The 15,067-nt window shown below is 51.9% G+C and overlaps 1 long non-coding RNA gene across 2 annotated transcripts; it reads left to right on the top strand.

The window, feature by feature from the left end:
- The first annotated feature begins 3,843 nt into the window (after window positions 1-3,843).
- LOC105067353 (uncharacterized) lies at window positions 3,844-13,841 on the top strand. 2 transcript variants are annotated; one of them, XR_835148.3, is made up of 3 exons: window positions 3,844-3,967; window positions 10,284-10,397; window positions 13,628-13,841. It is a non-coding gene; the product is annotated as an uncharacterized LOC105067353 (long non-coding RNA). The 2 variants fall into 2 exon arrangements; XR_835150.3 differs by having other exon boundaries at window positions 13,625-13,841.
- The last annotated feature ends 1,226 nt before the right edge of the window (window positions 13,842-15,067 follow it).

Below are 15,067 nucleotides of genomic sequence, written 5' to 3'. Positions count from 1 at the left end.
TGAAGTCAGAGCCTTGACATCCTGTCTAGCGTGTGCCCTGCCCTGGACTTCTGGTTCGTGAGATGACAAACGTCCTTATAGTTGAAGCCAGTTTGAATTGAGGCCTCTTATTCCTTAGAGCAAAATCATCCTAAATTGAGGCACCAGGAGTCTGGGCCTTGTCCTGAGGCAACGGAGAACAGATGGACAATGTGCTGGTGGATAGATGGGTGGATGGGTGGATGAATGAGGGGATGGATGTGTGAACAGATGGACAGACAGCCACCACCCGGTCAAAAAGCACAAGACTGTCCTAAAGGAGACAGGCTCTTCCAAAAGGGACTTCAGGAGTCAGGAGCAGGAAGGACTGGCATCCGGTAGGGGCTGGAGGCCCCCAGTCCATGCCACCCCTCACCTGGCAAAGAACTTTTACCAGGTGTGGGAAGCCACCCATGGAGCAGTTCACCCATCCTGCCACTAGGAATGTGCCATGTCTAGAACGACATCAGACATCCAATGTGATAGGTACCCACCAGAGGCAAGATGCCCATCACCTCTCTGCCCACGGAGGCAGCACTGTGCCTGACTTGCCAGCACGCGGCCCTTGGAGAGCATCTTTTACTGCAAACCACGTGATCACAGCCATCACCTCTTAATTTCCTTAAACAATAAACAAAGGGAGAAATCTCAGACCAGAAGCCCAGGGAATGCCATTGTGGGGTCTTCGGAGAACAGAATGGATCAAGTTAGGACATTTGGTCTGTATGTGCTGCTCGGATGAGCCACACAGCCTGAGGCCACTTCCTGTATCCTAAGTGTGCACTAAATGCTTGGCAAATGGACCACGGGATGCTCAGGGCACTCACCGGACATTTGTGTGGAGTTAACCCAACCTCTCTTGGGAGTCTCTGCTGGGGAAGGCATGTGGATTCACACACCCTGAGGTTTACATCATGGCTCTGCCACTTCCTGGCCAGGTGACCACAAGGCAGTCACCTTACTTCTCTGCACCTCAGTTTCTGCAAACCCTTTTTGGTAAGAGTTAGAACCTCTCCGGCTAGAGGAGAAGGGTGTGGGTCTTTGGAGGAACTAAAAGCCAGGAATTCAGGAGCGGTGGAGGGCAGGGGAACGTGAGGGGAAGAGCAGGGCTGGAAGAGGGGGACTCGCTGGTTTATAATTAGAAATGAACATTTTCCCATTTTTAGCCTCCTAAAATTTTATTCTTCCATAAATTAACTATTACACCTTTGAATTCAGCTTAAATAGATTGTTTTAAAAGTGCTTCGCATGTTGGCCCAGCTAACATGCAGCCTCCTGAATCTGTGTTATCACAGTCTGAATACAGGAGGGGTCCAATGGATTCCTGAGGCTTCCTGCGATTTCTCCAGCACCATCGTGTTCGCCTGGCCATAGAAACAGGCTGGCCATTTACCTCCAACTTCAAACCTTTAAGGCTTATAGGTCTCTAGTCTCCTTTCTGGAATGGGCTGTGTGGTAATTTTTCCATCAGCTTTCAAAATCCCACAGCATCTCCAAGACAGCAGCTTATGTGGCCAGCGTTCTAGATTATAGATGAACCCAAGGTATAGGACTTCCACACCCTCACGGATGGTAAAGCCTGGAAGTACAGAAATTACACTGGTTCCAGTAGGAACAGAATCCTTGTATTCAAGAAGCCAATGCCAAAGATGCCTTTGTTCTAGAACATTCTTTACATTTCTCCCTCTGACCTGATTGCCCTATTGTTTCCCTCACCCTGTTGTCTGTAAATGGTGGTCTGAGATCGCTGTCCCTGTTAGCATATGAAAAATCTTCCTGTTCCATTGACTGCCATTATTCATGCGTGACTCCCCTCCCACCATAATTCAAGCAGAATTAAGAGCGGAACATGATGTGAACACAGAACGTGAGGTAGCAGTGGGTAGGACCCAACAATCAACCTTTGTTCTGTGTGCCGCTGCCCCCCACCCCCACCACACACACAGCCTCCACCCTGCGGAGGGCCCTGCAAGAGCTGGACAGGATGTCAGGGACCTTGCCAAGCGGGCAGGACACCAGCCCTTGTGACAGCAGGGACACTGAGACAGAGGCCAGCCCTGGGGTTGCGCCTGCACCACAGAGGGGAGGGAAGATGCCACCAACTGCTCCCGAGGTGCTCCTGGGAGGATGCCAGGTCTGTGGGCTCGGGGGGAACTTCTAGAATGTTCCACTACCAGATGCTTAAGGGTCTCATATCCCATCTCAAGCTCCAGAAAGTCTGGTCGGAAGGCTCAGGGCAAGGCAGCGACTAGCGTTCCTGATAATGTAAGCATCACTCACCATCCCACCAAGTAGGGTTTTCTGGGACTACTCCCAGCACCCTGGAAGGCGACATGGAGATGGATGGTCAGAAAAAGCCATATAGATTTCTGTGCCTTTGAAAAGACTATATGTTAGGGATGCAGGCAGGGGCTTCTGATGAAGATGGAAATAGAATGTCCCCCTCTGGTTTTGAAAGTACCAGAAATGAATAGCCTCCTGAAGACAGAAGAATGCTCTGCTGGGCAATATTGATTATCTTTGGGGCCAGAAATTGTTTTGCAGTTGTTCCTGATTGAAAGGTTTTCTATTAATTCCTACTGGCAGGCAGAATAAGAAATATCGAGTACTTAATTGCCTTTGAAATAATTACACCCCCCAAATGTAATATCTTAACCAAAGCATCACGCAATCGATGTTTTGCTGAACTAGGAGGGTTTGGGAGGCAATGGAAGGTCAGTCCTGGATGGGGGAGGAGAGGGGGTTAGCACTAAGGCACTGGGCCACGGGGTTAATGCAGGTCACCTGCAGCTTGAGTCCTGGCTTCCGTCTGCAAAGCTGATGGCTCGCATCAGGGCCCTAGAGACGCAGAAGTGGAGGCCCTTTGCTGGAGGCAACTAGGGGAGGGGTAAAGGAGAGAGCACTGAACTAAGAGTCAGAGACATGCGCTGGGCCCACCACCATCCTGACCCAACAACCTGCTCTGTGCGCCAGTCTTCCAGTTGGAATGGAGGAAATCATGTTAGCAGGAAGGTTGACATGTTGCAAAACACATGGCATCTTTTACATCCGTAGGGGTAGGGGGGAAGGGAGTCATGATCGCTCTCTGCAAAGTGAGCCGTCTCCATCCAGGCCTACATCAACCTAGCATGCTTCTGTCTGCTCTTCTGCAGAATGAGACCAACTGGGACCAACCCCAGGGGGTTTTGTGAAAATCCAGTGTGATAACTCACCAATATAGATGGAAGTGCTTTGTCATTTGTGAATTCATCCATTCATTTATTTTAAAAATATTTAGTTAGGGGGAAGGGTAGGGTGTGTGCTTAGCAAGCACAAGTTCCTGGATTTAATCCCCTGTACCTCCATTTAAAATAAAAAATAAATAAATAAATAAATAAATAAATAAATAAATAAGCCTAATTACCTAACCCCCACCCAAAAAAAGTATTTATTTAGCCCCTGCTCTAGACCAGCACTGTCCTAGGTAGTAAGTGACAGCTGTGAATAAAGTAGACTAAATCCCTGTGATCAGGGAGATTAACTGTAGGGAGGCAGCAGGGGACAGATGCATAAGATTCGTAGCCTGCCAGTGACAGGTGTAAGGAGAAAACCAAATGGGTGTGGTGAGAAATAAGAGGCCAGGCAGAGACACTGGAGACAGCGAGTACAGACAATGTTCTTCAGGAGTTTAGCTGTGAAAGGAAGGAGCAGAACGAGGTGGCAGACGGAGGGGAAGTGGGGTCATGAGAGCGGTTTTGGTTTACAGGGAGAAGGAGAGCAGGTGGGGATGGTGATGGGGGTGAGCCCATGAGAACGAAAGCTCTGACGTGGGAGGAAGTGGGGGAAACTGCTGCAGCAGTGTCTTTAGAGCAGGAGGGAGAAGATGGGATCTGGCACCCGAGGGCTGGACACAGACGTGGTCGGTCCACAGGACCAGGGGAGAAGACCAAGTGCAAAGGCAAACAGGCAGGTAGGTGGGGGGCTTGTGGCCGTCTCTTAGGTTCCTCTAGTTCTCCCCTTGAAGAAGGTGCAAGGCCATCAGCAGAGAGAAGAGATGGGGTGGCAATCTGCCCCTTAGGCCGTGCACTGAGCACCTCCATCGGCTTTCCTAAGAATAGACAGTTTGCTTTGCAGAGAGCCATCATGACTACCCTCCCACCTACCCCTAGGGATGTTAAAAGATGCCATGTGTTTTGCAACAGCTCAACCTTCCTGCCAACATGATTTCCTCCATCCCAACTGGAAGACCAGAGCACAGAGCAGCAGAGCTGCACCCTTCTTCCTCCTTCTGGCAGAAATCCTGCTTGCATTGATAATTTGATTGCACATCACTTTCAGAGCATTGGGGTGGAATATTTTAGGTGACTGTTCTAATTGCCCTTAGCTCAGCCCCCTGAATACTAAAAAAAACCCAAATAGTCATATGTTCCACCGAGAATTTGAAAAAAGAATAGAAAATGAAGTCGCATTTTAAAAACCTTATTCAATGTTATCCTAAAAACACCTTCCATTTGAAATTTTCCTTCAGCCTGCAGACTAGGAGTGGAGGCTCCGGGAGAAGGGCTGGGCTGAGACTGGGGGAGGAGGATGCCCAGGGGGTGGGTGTTTGGATTCTGAGAGCCCAGTTCAGGTGTCTCTTCAGATAACAGGCTTGGCTCTGATCCACACTTGATTAAAATCAACACCCTTTTGTAAAGATGTTTCAGGGCTGCAAGCTGAGGACTGCAGAGAAAATCTGTTTTCCACTCTGCTCAGCAGGGGCCATTTCAGAAGCAGCCCCCTGAAGCTGGTAGGAGAGGCTCAGGCTGGGAAGGAGGCCACGCCCTCCCTGGTCTCAGGCCCCAGGCTCAGTAGAGAAAGAGGCTGCGGGGGCAGGCACCTCTTCTGACAACCAGCACGGGTCAGGTGGGGTGGGGAGGATGTGAGGGTCCTTCAGCAGCCAGCCTGTGCCAGCATCTGTAAACAGGGGCCCGGGGCAAGGGTGTGGAGGTCTTTTGGGACACACCTGCCACAGAAGGCCCTGAAGGATAGGATGTGGGCAGGCACTGACCAAGGTCTGAACAAACACCTCCACCCACATGCAGCTAACAGCCTCGGCCCCTCTGGCCCTCAGCCTCCATGCAAAGTGTCCCCTGATGTCCCCCTACACTTTGTCCCTATTTTGGTCTCCTGGCACCGGTGGTCCCCCTCCTCCTGGAACTCCTCTCTCTCCCGCTCCATCTGGTTCATTTCCTCCCTCTCCGGCCATTCCCTGTCATTCTGCTCCTCCTCGAGCTGAGATGCTTTTTAAAAGATTTCTCCTGCAGTCCCTTCTCTACTCTCTGCGTGATGCCTGCCACCTTCCTGATCTTTGCTTATTCAGTCAACACATATTTGGGCACCCAGTGGGTGCCAGGCTCTGGCAGAGACAACCAGACATCAGCATTACATTTTCATGGAGGAGGCTGACAGTGAGGAAGAACATGGGTGGCTCAGGACTCCAGTCTCGAAAGTCCAAATTCTTTCCCCAGTTCTCCTAAAGTGGGGGATGCCCGGTCTGTCAGCCTCACTCGGCTCTGAGACCCCAAGCGAGACGCTTAGCCTCTGTGGGACTCAGTTTCCCCATCCATGAGAGGACAAGGCTGGGCTCCAATCTAGTCTCTAGCACAGGACTGCCCATGGAATTTTCCGTGCTGACGGACACGTCCTATACCCATGCCGTCCAATCCAGCTGTCACTAGTCACGTGGGGGTATTGAGTGCTGAGGAGCTGAAAATTTCATTTTATTTCATTTTGATCAGTTTCTCACAGGAGGCTAGGCGCTGCTGCAGGGGACAGCACCACTCTCGCTGCCCCTGCGCTCCAGCTGTAATTTTAGGAAAGCGCTAGCCAATATCGCAGTAAGGTTATGTACATATCCTCTGAGTTGATGGGCAAGATAGAGAAACAAGACCCTCAGAGGTGAAAACAATTCTAACTTTCAAATCCATTGTTTCCCCTCCCCAAGGCAAGACCCCAGCCCCAGGTGAGACCTGGAGGAGCTTCCCCGCCCTCACCTAGAACCTTGGTTCTCCGCACTGGCTGTGCCTTAGGATCCGCTGGCGGAGACTTTTAAAGGCACAAATAACGGTCCCACGTCAAACACATTAAGTCAGAATCCCTGGGCCTGGGACCAGCCGTTAGTCGTTAGCTGTGTTTTTAAAGCTCCCCGGTGATTCCAACTTTTGGCCACTTTCTTGTCCCACATCCCCACTGAACTGATGGGGAAGCTGAGGTCAAGAGGAGAGAGCAGTTTGTTAGGTCACACGGTGAATTTGTCTCAGAGCCTGAGCTGGACCCCAGGTCCCCAGGCTGCCTGGGCCAAGCAGGCTTTGATGTGGGGCTGGGGGCACCAGACATGGGACAGGCGGGCCGCACCCACAGAGAGGGCCAACCGCCTGACTCCTCCCAGTAACTGAGTTGTGGCCCGAGATGGGATCCATCCTCTTGTGTCCTTTTAATTTCCCATCAGAGGGCGAGTCCACCAGTGCAGGCTGGCACTCTAAGGATGGCATGAAGCCATCTCTTCTCCCCATTGGAGTGAATTATTAAGACTGGGCCCCACAAAGTTGAGAAAGATGACTCTTCCTTGGCACATTGTAAAATAAGCAATTTTCTGCTCCTGGGGAAACAGAGTCGCGGCTAAGCACATTCCAGACACTAAGCAACCCAGCATTACACTGCAACCCCACCGGCTTTGCCTGAAAGGAGGGAGGAGGGCAAGGCTGGGGTGGGGAGGTGGGAAGAAGGGGAGGGGAGGGGAGAGGAGGGGGCCAGTGTATGCTGGGGCAAGTTCCCTTTAGGCCACAAGGACGGTTCCCAGTGCAGGGCTGGTTCTGTTCAGCCTCTTGGACTCATGGGCAGGGACCTTGGAGCCACTTGGCTGGGATGGGCATTTTAATCAACTCAGGCACCTAGGTTCCTGTCTGGAGCCCAGAAGCAGGCACTTCATCTGGCTCAAGGCTTCCTCGGCCCAGGAGCCTTGTCTTCACTCTCGGCTCCTCCCTGCACCCTTTTGTGCACCTTCAGTTCCAGCAGCTCGTGGTCTGTGACTGTTTCTTTCGCTGGTTTTGTTTATTTCCAAAGTCAACCTGGCCTGATGACCCAGCTGTGGCAGACCTGGGCTCAGATCTTGGCCTCCCCACTTCATAGCTGCATCACATCCTATCTGAGTTCCAACTTCCTCATCTGTAAGACGGAGCCCGCCTCCCGGGTGGCAGGGAGAAAAGGGCTAGGTGGGACCAGTCCTAGGCACACAGCGAGCGCTCCACAAATGTCCTCTGCTTTCCTTATCCCCCCCCTCCCCTCACCACCTGCCAGTTGTCAGCTTCCCCCAGGTGTGGGTCCAGGTCTTATTTTTCCTTGTTTTCTCCTGAGCATTTGTCAATGCCCAGCAAAGGGCTGGAATGTGAGCACTCAGCAAACACGTGTTCAGTGCATTAAAAATACCCAGGAGGCGAGGACACAGGATGCCCACCCCCAGTTTCCCCCTCAGGAATTAGGATTTACACCATCTTCCCCTCCCTGATAAACCTGACAAACTGACCATCTTGCAGCCATTTCCTCCGTTATAAACACACACACACACACACACACACACACACACACACACACACACACACGGCATTAAACGCATACTCTTCAAACAATAGGAGGAAATGAGGGGGGACTGGAACACTGCCTGAATTGTGCAGAATCATTCAGACGCCTTGTGTTTAAGATGCTGGCAGCATGAAGGGGAGGTGGCCCGGGAGAGGGCAGGCCTTACAGTAAAGAAAAATGGGAAGTGGCGGTGGTGGTGGTGTGTGTGTGTGTGTGTGTGTGTGTGTGTGTGTGTGTGTGTGTGTGTGTTTGCCTGCTGCCTGTGGAATGAGCTCCATTCACGCATGCAGATGGAACCAAGGCCATAGCAGCCTGGGTTGCTCTCTGACCTCCAGGGGTTCTTCAGGCAGAAGCACCCCCGCCCCCGCCCCAAGAACGAGAAGATGAATCCCATGTGAGATGGAAGATGTTAAGAATTCTACAGAAGAAACAGAATGCCCAGGACTTAAGAATCCTCTCTCGAGAAAGCTGATTTCTATTTCTCATAGAGGAGCCTGGGGTTTTGATATGGTCTCTGATGGGGAAAAAGATACTTGCTTAGTAGAGAGTTCTGGGATCCTGAATCCTAATCCTTATCGCTCGGAAAGGGAGTTAATTTTAAGGGTTTGTGGAATTCAGGTGGAGTGGGGAAGCCATGAAGACTCAACGTGTCTCTGTCTTTCCACGAGTCTGTCTCTGTCTCTCTATCTTTGTCCCGGTCTCTCCTCCCTGGACCAGAGTCTCCCTCCTCTCCAGGTCTCTCTTTTCTCTTTCTCATCTGCCACAGTGCGTATGATCTTGCAGTTTCAGTGGCATCCCATGCTGAGCAGCCTCTAGGTTGCTTGGTTTGTCCTTCTGTTGGTAAATATCTATCAGGTGCCTACTGTTTCTGGGGAATTTTAAAGCTCAGGGACGCAGGATGAGCAGTGCAGGTTAACCTTCATGGGCTGACATTGTCATTCCAATTCTCTGGGGAAACCATTTGATTGATCTGTGGCCTTGGGTCACTGCCATCCTGGTCCAGTCAGCTAAGGCAGGAAGTCATGTGACACCAAAATGACTCAGCTTGAACCTTCCTACAGAATGCACTTCCCAGGCTGCCCTGCAGTGGGTGTGGCTGAGTGTCCCTGAGGCTGCGTTCCCATCAGGGGGGTGTGAGTGGCGTGGCGTGCCCCACGCCCAGGCCTGGCCCTCAAAGCCTTCCACAGTCCATGTGTCCACCATGCTCTTCCCTCTCCCAGCTCACTGGGATGCAGACGACCCCCTGTAAGACCACAGATGCAGCTGAAGATGTCACTGGAGATGACAAGACACAGGATAGAAGGAGTCAGGGAGGCTGAGTCAGGGAGGACTGCTGCTGGGATGTTTGCATAGACTGTCACATGACCAAGAGCCAACTGCAGTCATGCGGAACCAGTGACCTTTGGGGGCTGCTTGTCACAGGAGCAGCAGCATCTAACACAGCTGGCTCCCAGCTTCGTCTTGTGACTAAAATCACACGTGGGGCTTATTTGACGTTCAGGTCCCTGAACTCTACCTGGTTGTGCTGGTTCAGTAGATCAGGTGTGTGACCTGGGTGTGCACCCCGTGAAAACGCATCTAAAGTGATTCTGATACAAACTCTGTTTATAATCCATTGGTATTCAGACAAAATTTACAGATTTTATGGAAAATGGAACCCAGAAAGGTCATTGTACCAGGTCATACAGCTAGTCGGAGGCAGAGTGGGACCAAAACTTTAGTCTCCTAACTCCTAACTAATTCTATGACAGACCCCCCTCCCTGCACCCCCTGAATCATTCAGGAACCACATCTGCAAGTCCCTTACAATGTTTGTGACCCTCCGCTGCCACTGTTGGGACATTAGCAGAGGGGATGTCTCCTTGTTGACAGGGTTTGAATACAACCAAGTTGTATAAACATACTGTGAGTAAATTATTACCTGATTTGGGGTCAAAATAGTTAATTCATTTGCTTACGCCTCTTCTACTTCCAACGCCCCACCCTACCTTTGAGTTGGCCAAGTTCCTCTTCTCTGTAGAACACCACGTGGGCCTTTATCTCCCTGGTTGGCAGCCCTTTTGCACGTATTCAGTGCTCAGGAACCACACACACACACCACACACAATACACCCCCCCATCACACACAAAGCACATACACACCACACCACAGACACCACACACACCACACACAGACACCACATACCACACACATACACACAAACCACATACACACCACACACATGCACACACACACACCACACACACACACACACCACACACACACACACACCACATACCCCACACACACCACACACATACACATCACACACACACACCATACACACGCACAGACATTCTCACACTCACCCAGCATGACTGGAGAATGTGTATCAAGCTAAATCAAATATCCTCAGCTAGTGAGATTCACCCGCAGGACATAAGGTTTTAAAATTTCAACCACTTTGGTCAAAAAGCTCGATAAAATTTTTATGTGCCTCTTGGATTCTGACATCAGTGGAGGCCTACAATTTTCTTGGTGATTTAAGGTCATCATTATGAGCATGAGTTTGTAGAGAGAGGCGGGCTTTGTCAGTGATGGTCTGTGGGCTCTCAACCCTGGGCCTCTGCAGGGGTCTTTTCTCTGGTCCTCGGGCTGCTGGCCGACGCCCCTCTCAAAACCACAGATGCCTCCTGCTCCGACCTGGAAGCACAAATGTTGAGGGAAGAGCCGCCAAGTGAAGCGCCTGGCTCTGCAGAGCCTCCTCCCTGCCGTCTGCACGCCCAGCTCCAGACTCCAGGTTTGTTCCAGATCTGAGTTTGCTCAAAGTCTGATTTCTGGATTAGTGGAGTATTAAAACACTTACATGTGGTACATTAACTTACCCTGGCTGTACACTAGCTAACTAGTCTTGGTTATATACCAACTTGACTTTGGAGTACACTAACTAGTCCTTGTCATAAACTAACTTGACCTTGTTGAAGACTAACCTGACCTGCTTGTACAGTAACTAGACCTGCTTGTACTCTGACTTGCCGGGTTATACACTGCCTTCTCTGACTGTACTACCTTGACCTGATTGTACAAAAACTTCCCTAGTTGAAGACTAACTAGTCCAGTTGAACTTGAACTTGCCCTGGTTGACATGCACCTTTGTGCATCATTTCTCTCGTCCATCTCCCAAACCCGCTGCAGGATCTGTGCGGACCTCACCCATCTGGGAAGCGGCCCTTCCCACCTCCAGGCCCCCAGCTCAGTGCCTGTGGGTCCCAGCACCTTGTGGGGGTTTCTTAACACTTATGAGCAGCTCAGGGCAAATACTGTCAGATTTTATGTGGATGTTTCTGAAAACACGAGCCTAGCTGCAAGTCGGTGAATGGTTAAGGAGAAGCAGAGACTCTCTGGGACTGTTATCCTCAGTGAGAGGATATGGCTTCATTAGATTTCAGCATTTACTAAGGGAAAAAATTTACCTTCAGGGGCCCTGAAGAAAATTCCATTCCATATTTTAAAGTCACAGCCTAGATGTTTAATTTCCTAATAGATTTATAACAGAACAAAAATTGCCTCTTAATACGGTCTTCTTGCCAGTTGCCAGATCTATTCCCACTTTGAGTTTGGCTGTCCAGCCTCTTAGCTACCGAGCCCTGGTCTTCCTTTGGCCTCTGAGCTGAGCGCGTTCACAGAAAGCTTATTCCCCCAGCGTGAGCTAATCGGGCAATGCCTGTGCTCCAGACCTCCCACCAAGGCCCCTAAGGGTGCCTCCTGCATCACTCCCACAGCCAGCAAGCATGCAGGATGGCAGTAGATGCCAGCCATCGGGGATTTAGAGCCCTGGAAGGAACCTGAGACCTCTTTGTCCCCTCTCTGGTGAGGGATAAGGAACCAGACACAGGCCTTGGATGGTGAATTGAACGCAAAGCCCAGAATGGACTTCAAAGCTCTTCCCCTCCACCACTTTTTATCCATTCATTGCTCGCTGGACACCATTGCCTGGTCTCACTGGGCACAGGGTCTAGCCCTGCCTCTTGGCCCCAGGCCTCTTGTGGTGGTGGACAAGGAGGAAGCAGTGAAAAGAAGGCAGTTCTGCCAGCATTTGCTGTGTCCATCAAGTGCCTTCTCTGCAGCTGACACCATGCCAAGTGTTTTCAAATGCCATCGATCCTCATAAGAATGGAATCTGTTTAGCTGTACCCCCAGAGTCACATAGCTGGAAAGAAGATTCCCCCAGAGAAAGGGCTGTGGTCTTCTGTTCTGAGCATATCCAAGCATAAATGCATGCTCTGTCTTCCTCTCTAAAATGAGTTGCCCACCACACAGAGTTCAGAGACCACTGAAGGCCATGTGGCATGTGTATTAGTCTGCTCAGGCTGCTGTAACAAAATACCATCATGGGGGCTGAAACAGATGCCGACAGGGTTAGTTTCTGGCAAGAAGGCTTCCTGACTTGCAGGTGGCCACCTATTCTCTGCGTCCTCACACGGCAGAGAGCAAGCCACTCTCTGGTGTCTCTTCTTATTAGGGCACTAATTCCTTCATGGGGGCCCCACCCTCATGAACTCATCTGACCCTAATTACTTCCATCTCCAATCGTACCACATTAGGGAATATGGCTTTAGCATAGGAATTTGGGGGAACACTAACATTCAGTCCATAATAGCTGGCAACGGGCAGAACCCTGACTGCCCTCTACATCTCCCACTACTACAGCTCAGTGGTCCTGGGAGAGACCAAAGTTGTCCCCCACCGGCCAGAGGATCCCTTAACCCTCATTCTCACCTTGCCAAGACAAGCACAAAACCCCCTTGCAGCTGCTTTCTGGGGGCCCTGTTTCTAGAAATTTTCACCTTGCCCTCAAGCCCAAAGCACCCTGGCCCTGGGGACTCTGTCTCCTCGCCAGGACAGGCCATCAGAGCTTCCTCTTAGGTAAGTGATCAGCCTGGTGGTGAGCAAGAGAGTCGGGACTGCGCTGCCTCACCTTGCCCGGAGCCTCACCCCAAGAGACCCATCCAGCAGCACAGCCAGCCACCTGCAGAGATAAATGTCAAGACTTTGAATGACATCGAATCTGCATCGTGTGTATTCAGCAGACCACAGAGGGCACCTCCCTGGGGGCAAACACCCTCCTACTCCTGCACTGTTCCAGCGCTAAAATGATCACCTGCTCCAAGGCCTGCAGCCCTTGTGTGATCCCCGAAGATTCCCAGCTCCCCAGCCCTGAGCCTCCCCTCCTTCTAGCACTGACCGGCTGTCAGCCCTCCCCAGGCCATTTTGTCCTCTTCTCTGCTTGGCTATGGCCACTATTCTGTCCCCTTACCTGGCAGGGCTCCAGTGCCTGTGGATTTAAAGGCAACTTTGGTCAGAAATTGTTTGGGGGCACTCATGGGCTCCCTGACACCAGGATGCCAGGCTGGACACTGGCCCAACCAAGGGCCGATAGGAAAGGTCCTGCAGAGCCAGCCTCAGCACCCCGGACCCGTGGTGGGAGCAGGAGGCAGGGTCCCCTCTGCCTTGAAAGGCCTGGCCAGGAGGGAGCAGCAGGCATTCAGCTCCAGGCTTGTGATGCCGCAAGACTTACAAGGGGCATTAGAAGGGATACTTTTCTCCCCGCTCCAGACCCCAGTCTCCCCAAGAAGCCCCTCTGGGCCCCTCCTGTATTCCCGCATTGCTCACCTCCTCCCCACCACTGTGTGACCCTGGATCAGTCACACGCCCCACTGTGCACCTTCATCCCTAAATTGAGGGCATGGATAAGACATTCTCCAAAGCTTTTCCAGCTCAAACCTTCCAAGCATCCAAACTCCAAGGCCCAGAATGTGTGAGAAACAGGCACTTCCTTGTCTGCCTTCACGTGTTAACAAGCCCCATCTTGCACAGATCTCCCAGTAATCATTTTCCCTTTTAACCTTCACCACTCAAGTGATTTTTCTCTCTACTCCCAAGTCATTCCCGGGGGAGACGCAGCCCAGGTAGGGGGAGACCGGCAGGGCAGCTTGGAGATGAGCCATTTTCCATTCCTTCTCCCAGCAGATCATGATCCGAGGCTCAGCCGTCCATCCCCACCACTCAGGCAGAGCCGCATCCGCCGCCGTTCAGACCATGCATAATTGACGAGCCCCATTCTTTCCACGTGGAGCCCTGAGACGCCCACGGCCATAATGCAGGATGTTAAAAGCTTCCTGGGAAGCCCTGCTCCTGTCTCCAAGAGGGGTAATTAATGTAATAAAGGGGTTTCCAATTATGATTCTTGCTGCACCTTTGATTTCCCTTGCAAATCCTCCTGAGATGTTTCCAGAAGCACCCAGGCCTTTAGTATCTATTTCCTCGAAGGAGTTCAATCCACTCGCATCTGTTCCTTTCATCATTAAAGAAAGAGGTCCACACCGAGGGGGTCCAGGCCTTTGTGCCAGAGCACAAGAAGTGAAGGAGCAGCTGTCGCCGGGGAACAGGCCCCACTCCACGCCCTGCCTCCGATCTCTCAGACGGCCGGGCCACCACTTCTCAGCTTCTGCTCTCTATATATCAACCGTTGCTCTTGCTCTCCAAAGTGGAACCTGTCTGTACCTAGGCTGCCATTCCGAGGATTCTGGAGGGGCAGCTGGTCTGGTCCTCACTGTCCGGGAGCTTGGCCCAGAATGCAGACTTTAACCCAGTGCCGTCAGCATCCAGAACCTCCCAGCAGCCTTGAGAAGGAGGCTGTCAGCAGCGCTGTGGTTTACAGGTATATGGCCATCTGAGCCCAGGGAGGTTAGGGACCCTGCATGGTGTCACAGGTACATGCAGGAATGGCAGGACCAGGACTCCAGGTCTCCAGATGCTGTTCTGCCCAGCCCCGAAGCTGCCAAGCTCTGTGAGCAAACCCACCCCGTGCTGAGAGAGGTGGTTGCTCTCCCCTCACATGCTGGGGGGAACCTGGGGGCACTGCTCCTTCCCTGGAAGAGGAAGGATGGAGGAAAGGAGAGCTTGACAGCCTCATGCACACGCACACGCACATTTGCACACACACGCACGTGCACACACACACAACGGGCTTGGGTTTGAGATGCACAGGGACCTCAAGATCCTCCTCTAGCCTGGAGGGACATTTAAGGGACTTTGGGAAAGAACTCTGCTGTGAGAGAGCCTGCTGTGTCTCAGCAGGAGGGGGCCCAGGCAGGGGCTGGGCTGGCCAGGGGCAGCGGGGAAGAACTAAGGGATGCCAGGACACTGGTCAGGTGCCAGCCAAGAAAGTGACAGCTCAGAGAAGGTTCCAGGATGGGGCAAAAGCCTGGAGTGCTGAGCAGGGAAACTGAGGCAGTCACCAAGGAATGCAGAGCATACCATCACCTTAGGGTGGGGAAAGGCTGTGCGATTCTGGGTGCAGTCACCCAGGGCTGGGGGCCAGCACATCAGAAGCCAGGTCAGTGCCATTTACCCGACTGCTGCCACACTGTCCAGGGGCTGAAGCCGCTGCAGGGAGAGGCCCCAGGG

Source organism: Camelus bactrianus, chromosome 11 (assembly GCF_048773025.1).
Source record: "Camelus bactrianus isolate YW-2024 breed Bactrian camel chromosome 11, ASM4877302v1, whole genome shotgun sequence".
NCBI classification, from domain to species: domain Eukaryota; kingdom Metazoa; phylum Chordata; class Mammalia; order Artiodactyla; family Camelidae; genus Camelus; species Camelus bactrianus.
The sequence above is the reverse complement of the archived record's forward strand: the minus strand, read 5'-3'. Positions and strand labels throughout refer to the sequence as shown.